The following is a 14307-nucleotide window of genomic DNA, read 5'->3' on the forward strand; positions in this document are numbered from 1 at the left end:
CAAGATCATCCCTTCCTTAGAGTGTTGAAAGGCATGCCTAAGCAAGAATTGATTGATGGAAAGATAATTGCAGCAAGAGCTGCATATGACTTCAACGCATGGCATTGGGCATTGGTTGCACGGAGTGAAGTTCTAGAGAAAGTAAAGGCAGATAGTACTAAGGTCGAAAAGCATATTAAGGAAATACAAAGTAAAATCTTCCTTACAACTATTGATTTTCTCAAAAAGGAGACCATCCGAGAAAGAGCTATGCAGCTGGAAAATCTAAAACTCAAAACTCAAGAGATTTTCTTCACCATCACAAGACCAGTCCTGAAGCAAAATTTGACCAAGGCATCAGAATTCTTGTCCTTCCGAGATGCCTTCCAAAAACAGGAGCTGGAATGGGAAATTGCATTTGCCGCTTATGCAAACGACTTGGACGGATGGGAATACAAGATCAATATGCTGCCACATGTCACGATGGAGGAGGTCAACCTGAATGTGTCTAGATTCATTGAACGCACTGTCAATCAGCAAGATAAGGATGTGCCTTCTTAAATGATAGCTCTTCACGCCACTTGTCTAGCATACATTTGTCTCCAGTCTTATTTTGGGAAACTCTATCTAGGGTTGTGTTTTCTTAATCTCAGTTGTTGATCTTAGATCGATCTTGGCCTTTCATTCATTTTTCAAAACTCTATATAAACTCTCATTCTCTCATTTCATTGTTGTTGTGGAGAGATTTATGAAATTGTTGCTTAGAGCTACTTGAATAATAAAAAGTTCATTTGCAGATTTTGCTTTGAAGTCTTATTGTTATTAAGTGGTTGCATGGTTGCATATCTTTCTTCAACAATAGAATAGACTTGCTTAGAGTAAATTTTGCTTTCAAAAGTTGTTAGATGAATGAAGGATTTGATAGTTTAGATTGGTGAAACTCTTGCTCATACTTTCTTTGGATGGATGATTTTCGTTCAATGTGTAAAGTTAGCCTGAGCTTATAATGTGGATGCTTTAACTTCTACTTTGTGTAAATATTGTTCGATTGATGGTACTATTCATAAGTATGAAAATCTTGAGCACAACCTTAGAAGATTGCACCTGCTTTGGGTAGTTGTCCTAGTGTGGCGAAACAAAGTGTTGTTATTGGTTTCACCCAGTCTTTACCGTCTCCCGAGTTCTTAGGAATAGCATAAAACTTCTAAACCCTTATCCTTTTGTCCTTTTATTTGAAATCCAAAATTGAAAATAAAAAAAATAAAATAAAAAGAGAGAGCATTCATTGCTAAATTCGTCTTTGTCCTAACTTGTGATCAAAATAGTTGAGCGTAAGTCCCCCTTGTATTTCAGCATACATCACCAAGGAAGCTATCTAACATAAAGTTGCCCATTCGCACATATAGACCTTGGAGTCATTGTGTGGTCTTTCTCACAATCTTGGCACACGTAGTGATTTTGTTCAGGAGAGGGTAGAGTATTGTTGTGACCATTTCACACATCGCCCCATCGCAAATGGGGACCCCCTCTTTTTGCTTGTTTTTCGTTCGTTTTCGCTTTCGTTTTTAGGGTTTTGTTAGTCAGTTAGTTGTCTGGATTTAGGGTCAAGCCTTAGGGTTTTAAATTTTGTCTTTTCAGGCCAAAATCCAGTCGTTTTTGAGAGCTTTTGAGCTTCCTTTTCTAGGATGCAAATTTTGAATGCAATAAATTCGCCAAAATTGTCTAATTTTCAATTGGAATGTTGATGCAGAGCTTTAATTTGTCTAAGTGTCGAAGGTGAAATGTGAATTTTGTCCGATTGAATATTTTGACCAAATTTTGACCTTTTTTGATTTTGATCCTAGGCATTGGAAATGATTTGTTTTCGCCTTGTGAAGTGTTAAAATGTGAAAAATCATGTTATTTTGGCCTGTAGGAGCAAAATCGCTCCTGTCCCTCAGTGAAGGACGGGAGCTCGTTTTCAAATATCTCACTACCCCTGCAGAGTCCAGATAAATTTCGAGTTGGAAGTGATGGAGAGCGGCGAGATCTTTCCATTGAATATAAATTGAAGATTTTCATGAGCACAGAAATGCCTCCAGGAGGAAAATCGCTCCTGTCCCTCAGTGAAGGACCGGAGCTATAAATTCAATTTTGCCTTGTCCTTGCGAGATTTCGATGACTTGATAATTTGAAAGGGTCCAAAGGAAGATGCTTTACCAAATGAATATAATTTGAAATGCAAAAATGAAGGAGAATGACCTAGAATGACCAAATCGCTCCTGTCCCTCTCCAAGGGACCAGGGCGAGGTACCTTGTAGCTCTCGTCCCTCTCCCAGGGACCAGAGCGATGTCCTTCATTAGACAGAATCCAGGCAAAAGTTAAGGCAAGTTTACGTTCAAAGACAAGGGAAAACATGAGATGAACGCGTTGAATACAAATTGAAGATTTTTTAGACGTCCACAAGGTTCCAAATGGCCTAGTTCGCTCCTGTCCCTCAGGAAGGGACCAGAGCGATTTTTGGTATAAATGATTTTCTTGCCAAGTTGCAGACAATGTTAAGGCATGGACGAATGGAGTAGAGCATGACGAGTCCGTTGAATATAAACTTGGAACCTGGCAAAGTGAAATAAAGGCCACAAGAGGAGGATCGCTCCTGTCCCTCTCCAAGGGACCAGGGCGATACAATGGTTATATTGCCTTTTACTTAAGTTTTAAGATCGATCCAAGTCAAGACAGGGTGGCAAAAGACACTTCAAGGTGTCTTCATCAAGCACAAGCGCTTAAAGGTTATCACAATGAAGAGATTTGCACACTAAGACCTAGATCGTTCCTGTCCCTCAGGAAGGGACCAGGGCGATGTTGGATATATTGGCCATTTTATGCAAGATTTACGTAAGATCAAGGGTTCGCAACGTCTTAGAGGGTCCATGGATAGATAGAAAGATGATACACAAAGGTTTTGAACGTAAAATGATCATCATTTTGAGCATGGAGACCATATCGCTCCTGTCCCTCTCCAAGGGACCAGGGCGATTTGCTTTGGATTCCTCATTTTGCTTCAAGTTCAAGCTAAGTCAAGACGTCATAAGATAGTATATGGTCCAAGGCATCGTTTGAAGTCCACTTGCAAGAGTTTTGAACGTCCAAGCATTGTCAAACATACTAAAAAACTCACATCGCTCCTGTCCTTTGGACAAGGACCAGGGCGATCCTATCAAAAGCACGCATATTCCTTCAAGATCAAAGCTAGGCGAGGATGAATAAGGTGAAGGACGGCGTTTGGAAAACATCACAATGAAGATCGAAGTTTAAAATTGCCATGGTTAAGGAGAAAATTATGGATCGCTCCTGTCCCTCTCCAAGGGACAAGGGCGATAAACATCCAAAAGGCACCTATGAACGCATGCAAGATGATCAAATTCGAAGGACTCATCATGATGATCAATATTGAACGTGGAGATGAAGGAGTTGAACGTGAAAAATGCAAAATCAAGACAAAATCATGGATCGCTCCTGTCCCTCTCCAAGGGACCAGAGCGATGAGGTACGTCCCCTTTGTTTTCATAGTTTTGGCGCCAAATAAACATTTCAAATTTTCCTTAAATGCTAAAATCGATAAAAATTGAAAATCTATTTTAAATTGGCATTTAATATGGCGTTGATCTTTATTAATTATTTTTGCCTTTATTAAAATCGAAATTTGCAAATAAAAAACGTAAGGCATTTAATAATTAATTAATTAAATAATAAAAATCGAATTTGGAGCGCTACAAAAGCAAGTCGGCCTTGTTATTCTATTGCAAATCATTTAAAAAATGGTTTTATTTACCAAGTCGGCCTAAGGGATGAAAGGGTGAAAGCGCTATATATTGAGGGTGGAAGATATCATTTTCACATAATCATTTTTTATCCTTCATGCGAATTAAGGAGAAGCGAAGATAGTGCGAAGTGTATCATCTTGTGTGGTGCGATTTTAAACCAAAGGTGGCGCTAATATCATCAAAGAGTGGTGCGATATCTTGGAGACTTCATTGGAGCGAATTTGCCAAGGATTGAAGACTACGTCAAAGGTGCGAGACTTGAAAGATTTGTTTGTGCGAATTTGAAGATCCATTTAAGACCACGTCAAAGGTGCAATTGAAGATCACGTTCAATCCGAAGGTGGCAAAGTCGATCTTTTGAGGAGATAATATTGAAGATCATTTATACATCAATTTTGCCTAGGCGAATTTTGTCTTTTGCATTCTAGAGTTAGTTCTCTATTGAGGTATGGCGATTTGATTTTATTGCTTTATTTATTGATCGTCATATTTTAAGTTTTGAAATTTTGAATTTCCTTGCTCAATCGTTGTTTTTTAGGAAATGATAACTCTAGAGACTTATCATGAGGTTTCCTAAAAACTTTATCTCTCTAATCAACGTTATTTATTGCAAAATGTAGTTCTTATAATGAAATGTTGTGTAGGTATGGCAACCCCAAAGGCGGGAGCATCCACCAGCCGCTCAGCTCTCATGAAAGAAGATCAGAAGACCGAAGAAGTGGAGACCAAGATCGTGTCGAAGTGGAGCAACATTGGAGATACAAACTTGGGGAACTTTAGCACGAAGAAGTTTCGAGAGGTCCCTTACATTGGCAAGCCATCACCTGTCGCCCGGAGAATAATAGAGAGTGGCATCATCAAGGCAGCCGGTTTTCCTCCATCTATTCAGTGCCACGAGTTGATGATCGAGTGTGCCCGTCACTACAATCCACAGTCCAGGACAATTGTGTCCAATGAGGGAAACACTTTGGCGTACCTTTCAGAGGAAGCTATAAGTGAAGCTTTCCATCTTCCAGAGCACAGGGACATGATATATAAGAGCATTGAAGGAGCCAGATCAGTGTACGATGATGATCCAGATGCTTGCCTAAGCATAATCAACAAGAACTGGCTACTTAAGAGTCGTCCCCGTCTAAGCAAGGTACCGAACACACCGCATCGGATTGATTTCCAGGAGGAGTACAGAGATTTGATTACTATGCTCAACCGAGTTACAGGAGCACCTCATGCCTTCTATTTTGAGAAGTGGATGTTTTACTTCATCCAGGTGATTGTTCAGGGAAAGGGTACGATACATTGGGCTAGGATAATTAGCCATTGCTTAGACGTACAGTTGAGGAGACTCAGGGCTACTAAGTCCTTCCACATGAGTTCATACGTCATCTATGCGTTGATCAGGAGTGTTGAGTACGCAGGACTACCTCACAGAGGAATGATTGGAAGAGGACCCGGCGAGGTCAGAGCTTGTGAATCCTATGCCTACTTGCATCATCCGCCAGGGAAAAACTACAAGTTAGTTAATGATACTTTTACGATGAACATCACAAGGACGTTGCAAGGAGGGATTCACAACAGATTATCTCAGGATGCCCAGGAATTCATCAAGAGGTACGGTGCTTGGTTCATTCAGTTTCCCAAGTTCACTTACATTAGAGTGCATGGATGTCCTTTACCCCCATACATGTTGCCGAGGTACCCGACAGACAGAATTGTGTTACTTGAAGTAACAAGGCAGTTGGTAGCATATGTGAAGGCATTCAGACACAGACATCAGAATGGAGTTCAGGTACCTATTATTTTGGGTAATTCAGTTGAGGTATGTCCTAATGTCTTAGCCATGGATGACGCAGAGAAGGAGTTAGCCTTGTATTCTTTTTCATCTTTTGCTTGGAGAAATAGCTTTGATCCACATGGACATTTAGAGGAGACGGTCGGTAGAAGATTTAGACATGAGCATCAGATTGAGGATTTTATGATGAACCTCCTAGATGATCTTGAAGTGAAACGAAAGATACATTCTAGATTGCCTTTGGATTTAATCAAGAAATGCAGGATTTACAGAGTGGCCGACCAAGCTCAGGACAATGGCAGGCACGTCCAGTCTTCCTATGATAGAGAAAGCAAAACAATAAGGTTGGATTGGAATGAGCCCGAGGTCGTGGATTTAGATGATTTGATGGCACCAGTCTTGTCTTGTACTCGCAGATGGGTAGACGTTCAGCATCAGAAGTTGAGAGAACAAGGCATAGCTATGTCTTTTACTTTGGAAGAGAAACCAGCCGAAGGCGGAGCCAGTGTGAGTGAAGGCAATCCCAATCCTAGGAATTCAAGTGAAGGTAACCTTCGATGTGCCAGTGAGGGCAATCTCCATTCGAGAGGTTCGAAGAGAAAGGAAAGATCAGAAAAGAAGGAGTCTTCCAAGAAAAAGCAAGGTGCCAACAAAGATTAAACACCAGGTACTTCTTCCAGACCAGAAGATAGAACAGTTCGAGTGGAAGAGTCCATGGAGTCGATGGTACAGAATGACAGGCAGGAGGAAGGGCAGGCACAGCATGTTTCGTCAGATGGATCTCTCCAAGACTATGAGTTAGAAGAAGACAATGAAATAACATCTCCTCCCAGACAAGAAGAAATAGTACATAAAGAAATTCAAGTTCAAGAGACAAGATCGAATATCCCAGATTGGTTGAAGGAAAGATTGACTAAGGTGATCGTAGTAGAGGACGAGGACAGTGCAATTGATTTAGAGAGCCTTGTTGGGCATTCACATGTAATAACAGAGAAGAAGAAGGCTACAAAGATGTCCAAGATGATTCGAGATGAGACTGGATCTAGGAAATTGCAGATAGCTACACCGGCAGCAGACAAATATGAGGGTGAGATCCTAGCAGAGGATTATGATGTACAGACTATTGAGTTAGGACCATCCACAGCAGAGCAGACTTTAGATGATGCCACCGACACATTTGAAGCATTGAAGGACAAGTTTAGAGAAGAAGTGGAAAAGAATAGAAAGCTTGAGAGAGAGGTCGGTGCATGGAGGACATATTTCAGTCACATCAATGAACCTTTGGGACGTCAGGATCCAGTTAGATCACCAGTGCAGGCATTGCCCCTTCAATCGATCAATGAAGCAGAAAGATTCAGGAACCTGGTCCAGCGTACATGTAGTTGGATGGATAGATCTCGTACAGTGGCCATAGATTTTGTTTCAAGGATGACAAAGATTATTCATCAGGCTATCCAAGTTCTTGAGATAATCCACAGATTGATGGCAACAGTAGCTGCATTTGCCCATACCAAGGACGTTGTCATCCCTGTCTTGAAAGTAATAAGACACACATCCAGAAGAATTTTAGCGCAAGAGAGGATCTTGGAAGGTGATTCTCACAGTTTATTTCAGTGGTCAACCTTACTCCATATAAAGAGTGTTCTCTTCGAGGACATCAGTGTTAGATGTGGTCAAGTTGAGGAGGTAATCAATCCGATCCAGGACAGAGTATTTGAGGTACTTCGTACCATTCTTGGCAGGAGGATCGAGGTCGAGACAGATGTGGATATCCAGGAATTTGAGGATAGAATCAAGATCATCTTTCGCAAGGACGCGGATGTTACAGATGAACAGTATGATCAGATGTATGCCACCATGCTCCTGATTGATAGAACGAAGGAACTTGAACCTACTTGGGACGCAGCTCTTCTAGATGCATTCGATCAGGTCATCCACTTAGAAGAGAGTATCAAGAATCTTCCCGAGATTCCAATCACAGAAATCGAAGGAATCGTGACAAAATTCATTGCATATGCTAAGAAAGAGAATTGGAAAGGGAATAAGATTCTAGATGAAAGGTTGTTACAGATGACATGACATCTTATTTCTCATTGGTTGATACCTCCTAGATTTTTGTGCCAAATTTAATATTTGGCTATGTATTTAATATTGTTCAGTAAAAAGGAGGTCATTTGTAACAAACCCTAATTAGGGTTTAGGTGTCATAATCTTGTCCGTTGATTTACTTTCAATCTGGACCTTTCATTGTAACTGGGGATGCTATTTATACCCCCATTTTTCATTTCAATAGTTAATAGTCGAAGAGTCAATAGTTGATGTAATAGAGAAGAGAGATTAAAGCTAGAAGCAATTTTATTTTGTAGCAAGATTGAGTCTTGAAGAGAGAAATTCAAGCAATTGTTGTACATGATGACTTGGAAATCAATAAAATATTGAAGTTATGGTGTTTTGTTGCAAATTTCTTGAGTTATCTTCATGGTTGTTTGATACACTTGAATCGTGCTCAATCGAAGTAGTTTGTTAATTTGAAAGACTAAGTGTGAGATTTGATATTTGGTAGGATTCGCAATCCAAACCACTAGCTTCTTGCTGATTGTAGGAACGCCTTGCGTGGTCGACTGGAGAACACTTTGAGTCCTTAATCTTCAATTATCATTGTGTCTTGGATATGTACCTTCGTAGTAGTGTCCTTGGTCTTTGATGCATTGAATATCATTATATTACCTTAGAAGATCGCACTAATTTCAATTGAGTTGTTATCTTATGGCAAAATTGAAGTTGGTTGAGTCTTGCCAAATCTCGTCCATGCTAAGTCATTCATAGGGTTAGGCTAGATTAGACCTCTTAAACCCTATCTTTTTGCTTTTTTTGAAAATTCCCTTTAGTTTAGTAAAATCTTCGAGCTTTGAATACGTAAGACCCCTTGGAGGAAACAGCAAATCACATCATACCACTAAAAAAGCTTGTCCACACGTGGAGACCCCACTAAAAGAACCTTGGAGTCCACCTAACTGATCCATTACGCGAATCTTCAGCAGTTAGAGACTATTTTCTCAAGAGAGGATAAGATGCCTATTGGTATTTTATTCTGTGTATGATGGTGTACAAAATACACGTCAACAAGTATCCTTGGATATTTTATTCTAATGTTCGGTATATGATAAAACGTACACCAACAGGGGGGTACTAGAGTGTGACTGTCACATTTGTGGAACAAATTTTAGAGGGAGTTACACAAGAGTGTATTATTATCTATTGAGCTATACAAGGCAACGGGTGAAGGTTTGTAAATATATAGAGGATGAGAAGATAGAGGTTCATAGAATGCATTGGGAGGCAGAATCAAGGTCTAAGGTGTTGCCAATGCCAACACAATCTGCACAACTGCATTGGGAGGCAGAATCAAGGTCTAAGGTGTTGCCAATGCCAACACAATCTGCACAATCAGCTATGCATATGCCCCTTATGGTTGGCAGTGGTAGTGGTAGTGGTTATGTTTCAACAAGAGGAAAGAAAAAAACTTGCTAATAAGAAAGCGGAGACAATTGCAAGTTTGTTCAATGTGCAATCAAGGGATGTGGCAGATTCTTCCATTGCCAAAATTTTCCATGCTAATGCATCCCATTTCATGTAGCACATTTTCCTTTCTTCAAATGAATTTTCAAAGATGTAGCTTTTGTTGGTCCCTCCTTAACCACTCTAGAGAACATAAATTATGCATTACCCTCCTTGACAAAGAATATTCTAAGGTGAGTTTGGTGATGGAGGACATGGGACAAAGTTGGATTATGTCAACCTAATCTATTGTCATGGATGTGTGGACCGATATTAGACATTAGCCACTCATCAACATCATAGTCACATGCTCAACTGGCTCTTATTTTCTTAGTGCTACAAAATTCCAATTTTATATTTTTAGAGATGCCATATAGGAGCTTGAGGTCTCAAATGTTGTACAAATGGCCACTGATTTAGCATGTGTGTGCAAATTAGTTGCATGATGGTGGAGGGTGCTCACAAGCACGTTTTTTGCACCCCATGTTGTGCTCATGCATTGAACAACACATTTAAAATCATAGGGAAGATAGATTGCATGCAATAGACAATGGAAAAAGCTAGAGATATTCAAATGTTTATTTGCAACCACCATATGTCACTTGCTCTCCTTAGGACATTTTCAAAGAAGAATTCCTCGAACCTATGGAGACAAGATATGCCAGTTATTTCATTATGTTAGAGAGAATGCTTGAGGTGTAGAAGGCTCTACAGTTGATGATGGTTTATTCAAAGTGGAATAGATGACCTACTGCAAACACTACAGAAGGAAAAAACATTAAACAAAAAATTCTTAATTATGACTGGCAATCCACTATGAGGTAAGAAATTATTGATTTTTAATAACTTGCTGATTTTTATCAATAGATATTTAATTTGACTGCTAATTTTCATTTTAAAATAAACTTCTAATTCTATTTTTTTAACTTGTCTTTTTTCAAATTTTTGTTTGCAGATATATTTGCTCCATCATTTCACCTATTGTAGATATCATTAGATATGTTGATATGGACTCTCTTAGTTTTGGAGAGACTTATGAGACATTTGAAAGCATGCTTGGAAAAATAGTGCAAGCAATTTGTAATAGAGATTGTGATTTGGAAATATATGATCAAAATGTTAAGTCCATTGTGATGCAATGATGGAACACTATGAACACCCCACTTCATATGGCAGCCTTTGCTCTAAATCTCAAATGGTATGCACCAAACTCTAGTAGGTTACTTCCTTGTGATGACAAAGAGGTGAAAGAAGGTTTAATGTAAGGCCTTTGAAAGATATATACTATTGATGAGTCAGGTTTACTTTGCATGCAATGGCTTTCCTTTACTAATCTTTGTGGTCAAACATTCAACAAATCAGAGGGAAAGATACAGCTACATTAGCTCAGACTAATCCTACCGAATGGTGAACATGGCCAGGTAAGGATACACCAAAGTTGAGGACACTTGCTATTCACCTCCTTTCATAAGCTGCTAGTTCCTCTACTTCAAAGAGGAATTGGTCCACATATAGCTTCATTCATTCTATCAAGAGAAATAGGCTGACATCTGGACAAACATAAAACTTGGTCATACACAGTGCTTTGCAACTCCAAGATTGCCAAAATTTAAGACTTTTGAAAGACTATAGCTTTACAATGGGATGTTGATCCAAAGGATGCAACTCAAACTGATGATGAGACAAAAGAGGGATTGGTTGGAATTCCATTAAAATGAGGCAGTCCCTCATAGTGACAATGACTCAAAGTTAGACTCCGATTTTGATGTAGTGTTGGTAGATGCCAATTAAAAACAACATCACGTAGTGTTGGCAAATGCCAATTAAGGGCAACCTCACACTCTCTACCACTATGTTTTTCAGTTTTGTGACTTTGTCATTTTAACATTTGTAGTTCAAACTTGTCACCTTTAGGCATTTTATAGTATTACTATTTTTTCATTTTATATCATATGCACATAGACAATGAATTATGGAAGCAATTAAATTTTAATTTGTTCAACTCTCAAAATGTGAACTCTATTGTTGTCTATTAAGGATTCTATAATGTATATGTCAATATGATGAATGCCTTATCAATGTTATCAATGTCATGATATGAATGTTTGAAATTTCCCTATATTTTTAAAAATTTCCATATTTTTTATATAGCCATCACTTTGTCATCCCCAAAAATGGCCTCAAAAAATTCCATCCCAAAATGTATCCCCCCATCCCCATCCCAGAAAGTTGGTGGAACATAGTTTAAAAACTCTTAAACCAGCTTTATGTCTAACTTTGGTTCTGTCGCCAATGCATCACCCCTCAAGCTACTCTGGGTTCCTTAACCATCTAGCTAATCCCAATTTGACACTAGCAAACCGAGGGAAGAATTCGAGTACATTTGTCATGATCCTCAAGAGTCTTAGAAGCTATGTGGCAAGACACTACCGGAATTCTTCGATTAGACTAAAGTTTAACAAGTTACCAAATACAACCCAAGGCACAAGTCTTTAAAGACCAAACCCAAAAATAAATAATAAATAGAATTTAAAAATTGTTTCTATTCCCTTTCTTCCAAACTAACTTTTAGCCATCTCCAAGGTGAAACTACTCTAAATAGATTTCAAATGCAAAATCTTTTGCAATCCAAATTAGTAGGATTTTGACTCCAAGGTAAAAAATTGACAACTCACCAAGATAAGCCCCCCCTTGAGTGGACACATGAAGTGTCCAAGCACTCTTTGAATGGAAATTTACACGAGACAAACTAGGGCCCAGTTCACAGTCCACCACTTCAGTTATAGCACTTGTAATCTCAAAGTCACCTTTGGTAGAACAAATGATTAAAATTTAAAAATGTCAAATCTAATTAAGACGAGATATGAAACTAACAAATCCATTATCCTTGGGTGAATCTAAGGCAATTGTAAAGGGGAAAGGGTTTCAAATGGCTCCAAACCCAAAGTCATAACTATCTATATAAACATACCTCTAAAGGCATCTCATCCCTTTCAAGCCTCATACAAAATCTCCTTAAAACACTTTCAAAGATTATGAAAACATAAGCATTCAACTTGATACTTCTATAGTACAAGACGTTGAAGAGTTGGCAGCATCTAATCCTGAAATTCATATAGGGAATCCTATTTAAGGAACTCTAAGCTAAATTAACCATAAGCTTCACACTGAGATACATTAATTGCAACCCCTAACTATTTGTTCTAATTACACCCACACAATTAGAGGCCCGCCATTAGTAATCACAATTCAATAGCAAACAAATATCCCTTGGTTATGGCATCCAAACAGAAGGACAATCGTCAAGATGAATTTACATATAAAAATAATTACATTATAATAAATAAAAATACTTTCATTCAATAAACTTCGAGAAGCTTCAATCCTCACTATCTATGGCTTAACGATAAACTGCTTTAAAATACTGATGCAAGGTCCTAGGTCTGAGTAAATACCTCAGAAGTACTAACCCAACCTAATCAGAATGTCTTGACTTGAAAAGAGAAAAAAAACTCTAAAAACTGCTTAAACCAAAATAGAAAAAAAGCTACATTTGGTTTCATAAATCGAGTTTCTTAAAAATGGGCTAAAAGATTAGCCCCTTTGCGTTAGGATGAAGAACTCTGATAAACCCTCTTTCATTAAAATAAATAAATAAATTTAAAAAAAAAAATTAATCAGAAAACAAAAACTATAAACAGACTAAATCACCCCATACCCATTGAAATAAACAAAAGCTATAAAAACACACAAAATCTTGCCAGTCAAATGTATACAAAGTTACAAAAGTAACAACTTCTCTAGCACGGGTTAAAAATCTTCCCCAAAAAATAATCGGGATCACGCCAAACCCAAAGGCCGAGTAAACATATTCGTATCAGGCCAAAAATGTTAATATAAGATGCAAAACCAGAGAGATGAAATTTCAACACAAAAATGAAATGCAGAAACAAAGTTCAATGAAGTTTTAATACAAACAATGAAATGCAAAAATACAGCTGTATTTGTTGGCAGGTCTTTTGACGACCCCACATGGGTGAAAATAGTTTGTTCGGTCTTGAAAAGGATTAAACTAAGGTTCAGTATACATGGTTAACCAATTTTATGCTTAAACTCAGGGTCTCTGTGAATCTGTTTCCTTATTAGGTGGAACTGGTTCCTCCCTCTTGAAAGGGAATCAACTAAGTTAGCCTTTCAAAGGACCCATTAACGATGTTTTTTCAATACACACATTGACATGCACAAACAGAGAGATTTTTTTTCAATTCAGAAGTGTTTCTTTTTGTTCATACAATGCAATGTAAAAGACAAAGGAATGAATTTAAATTTAAAAAACCATTAATCATATGAGATTCTTAAGCCTTTAAAAGGGCGGTGAAACAGAAAAGAGGATGAAGATAGAGGAATTGTTGTCTACCTTTTATTTCTGCTGAAGAAGAAAAAATGAAATGTGATGGCCCCTGGCTTGGCTCTGGAGTCCCAAAACAATTGAAAATAGTTTGATCTAAATAAACCTCGGGAAAGAATAGGCGGACAAATTTAGAAGATACTGGTAAACTCCGGAGAGAGGCAGAAGTCCTCCCACCGATTTACAAACTCCAGATTGTTATCCTTCTCTTTGTCGTGTTTATAATTAAATATGCCTCATATATTGGCTTAAGATTCCATTAGTGAATTAGAAGCGTGTATATTTTTGCTTTGTACCTATTTGTGTTTTTTCTTTCTTTTCTTTTTCAAGATTTGGGAGAAAACCAAACCGTACGATGAAGGGAATCTCACCGAACATAGTTCCGTGCTAAACGTGAGAATATGAACTTTTGTGTTTGTATTTTAAATCCATTCAACGATCTCAAGGAATGTATGAGGTCCAGAGGTCCAGATCATTGTGGTCATTGTCCAGATGTAATTTAAATGCTGGTCTAGATTGTTGTGGTCAGTGTCTAGATGTTGATCATAGCAATTTAATGCTTTCTTTTAACTTGTTGGTCAAGCAATGTATTGGTGTCTAAGTTTTGTTTTTGTTTTTTTTTTAAAGATAGGTCTATTACTGAATATGTTTTTGAGTATTGTAATAATAGTATTTGTTTTATAATTGATAGATTAGTTTTGATAAGTCGAAAATATTAATATGAAGAAAAATAATGTTCATATAATTAAATCTAAAAAATTACGAACTT

At 38.0% G+C, this 14307-nt stretch overlaps 1 protein-coding gene across 1 annotated transcript in view; it reads right to left on the bottom strand.

Moving 5' to 3' along the window:
* LOC131059732 (ATP-dependent Clp protease ATP-binding subunit ClpA homolog, chloroplastic) overlaps positions 1–13788 on the bottom strand; it is a 48491-nt gene extending 34703 nt beyond the window's left edge. Inside the window, exon 1 of the mRNA XM_057992763.2 lies at positions 13548–13788. The gene's annotated coding sequence lies outside the window, so the exon portion shown is untranslated. The remainder of the gene's footprint in view (positions 1–13547) is intronic.
* Between the last annotated feature and the right edge of the window lie 519 nt (positions 13789–14307).

Source organism: Cryptomeria japonica, chromosome 3, assembly GCF_030272615.1.
Source record: "Cryptomeria japonica chromosome 3, Sugi_1.0, whole genome shotgun sequence".
Taxonomy (NCBI): Eukaryota; Viridiplantae; Streptophyta; class Pinopsida; order Cupressales; family Cupressaceae; genus Cryptomeria; species Cryptomeria japonica.